Source organism: Dendrobium catenatum, unplaced genomic scaffold (genome assembly GCF_001605985.2).
Source record: "Dendrobium catenatum unplaced genomic scaffold, ASM160598v2 fragScaff_scaffold_1232, whole genome shotgun sequence".
NCBI lineage: Eukaryota > Viridiplantae > Streptophyta > Magnoliopsida > Asparagales > Orchidaceae > Dendrobium > Dendrobium catenatum.
This window is the reverse complement of record NW_021319694.1, coordinates 2246-4835: the sequence shown is the minus strand read 5'-3', so window position 1 is coordinate 4835 and position 2590 is coordinate 2246.

The window sequence follows — 2590 nt, the reverse complement described above, 5'->3', positions numbered from 1 at the left end:
AAGAATTAAAAGACTTAATACAATTCAAATCAAGCATGTACACATTATTTACCCAAATTCTATGCAAAACATCAATTTTATTTTGGCTTATTATACAGCTAGTCGAAAAAAATTTACACTATAACCCTTATAACATAGCTGACTAATACTCAACAAGTTATACTTTAAGCCTTCTATAAGTAAAACATTCTCAATGAAAAAATTATTTAAATTTCTAATCATACCTATGCTTACCACTTTCCTACTGGTATTTTCTCCCAATATAACCTTACCTCCATTCCTGGCTTCCAGTAATATAAAGTGGGTCGTATCTCCAGTCATGTACTTCAAACATCTACTATCCATGTATCAAATGCTCTCACGAGGTCTTGTCTGAGAGCATTTCTATATGATAATCAGACGTTAGTATTGGGAACCCAAAAAGTTTGGGTTCTCTTCTTGGCAAAAATAATTCAGATGCATATTTTATATGATTTGTTTTATGAATCTTAAATCCCACACTAAATGAGTTTTACTATAAAAATACAAGTGTGTGTGATATGCCTAATTAATCCATAAAAAAGGCATTTAACTCCAAGAAAAGGATTTATCAATCTACGAGTATTAAATTATCTTTTCCTAGGTTTTAACAATTTTAGGCTTCTAATCAAGATTAAAAAATTGTTCTGGTGTGGGTGGAATCCTATTTTCCTTAAGTACTTTCAATTCTTCTTTAAAAAATTGAGTTAGCACTTTCTAAAATAAAATTTTTAAATTTCAAATAGTTCTCTCTACTATCATATTCATCAATAAATGTTTTAAATCATTTTTAAGTTTAGTGTGTGATGATTTAATAGTTCATGATGTTTGTTTAACTCATCAAACTCATCTAAAAATTTAGGTGGTTTCTTTTAATCAGTGGGTGATCTTTCCTAAGGATTTTATGATCTTTTTGTAATTCTAAAATTATATATTTAACCTAGCATGCATCTTTTTGAGTTTCTTATAGGCAGTATAATTTTTTTCAGAAACATCAAATAACTCTTCGTAAATTAAGTCATATACCTCTTCTTGATCTCTGACTTATCAAGTTTGTCGGCCATTAAACACAAGTTGGTGACTTCCTCCTCTACTTCTACTTATGAAAAATCCAAAGTTGAATCCATCCAAAATGCTCTCTAGAATCTTTTCTTTCCCTTCCTTATATTACTTTTCTTCTCGACCTTCTCCTTGTTATGATTGGCTTTAAGATTTTGGGCATTTAGATTTGATGTGTCCAAGCTTCCTGCATTCATATAAAATTACATCATTATAAGCCTTAGCATTTTTATGAAATTTACCTTTATTCTACTACTAATCCTTTGCTTCCTTTTTAGAAAACTCTTGAATTGCTTTATCACCAAGGCAATGTCATCTTCATCCTAAGGCTAAGACTAATCATTCTTCGATTCATCCCCTTTCAACACTATGTTTTTCTCCTTTCGCTTCTCACCTAAATCAATCTGTCTTTGAGTCACTCCTTGCTCGTAAGTAATTATTGATCTAAGAAGATTGTCATTAGAATAAACATTTAAGTCTTTTGATTTTGTTATAGTAGTTACCTTTGCATCATAAGTAGTAGGCAAATAATAAAGATTTTTATTTACTTTTCGATCATTCATTAATTCCCTATCTAAGGCATATAATGAGGTGACAATTTGTGTGAAACGAGTATACATGTTAGTGATTAATTTATTTAGTTTCATGCAAAATAATTCATAATTGTGTAGCAAAATATTCAATCTAGATTGTTTCACCTTGTTAGTCCCTTCATATGTGATACAAAGTATTATTAAAATTTTCTTTCCAGTTCTATAGGTAATGACACATATATAGTGTTTTGATTTAAGTGCATAGAAATACTATTTAAATATTTAGCATTTAATGGAGCTAATTCTTTTTCTTCTATAGTCTAGTCATTAAATGATCTTTTGGTTCTAACACCGTCAATAAGTCTAGTTGATCTAATGTAGCCTTCTTATACTAAATTCTATATGTGTAGTCAAGAGATTAAAGAAAAGTATACGTACGTGTTTTCCAAAAATTAAAAAGGATGTTATCAAACAATGGGGGTCTAGTGATCGAATATCCTTTAAGTGTGTCACGGTTTCTAAAAGTAGCCATAATCATTTTTAAAAAGTTATCTAAATTTTAATTTTTAAAAGTTTGCTCTGATACCTCTTGAAAGTTCCAATAGGTTATTAGACCTATTAAGTGTCCCTAGGCTAACCAAGTGGGGGTGAATTGGTAATTTAAAAACTTATTGGTATTTTAAAAAAACTAATTTTGCAAAGTTTAACACAATATTGAGTTTTTTCAAAATAACTTTTCTACCAAAAAATTGAAACTTTTCAAAAAATTAAAAATGCAGAAAACAAAAATAAAGATATAAAAACAACAAAAAAATTTATAGTGGTTCTATCCAAAAAGACCTACATCCACTCCCTGACAACTCCCTCTTCAGGTACTACATTATGCCAAAGTGGCTCTCCTTTTTTCTCCCATAGCAAGGCTGAGAAGCCCTTACACTTATCATCTCTTCTACCAATGCCTGATGTGACAGAGAATCATC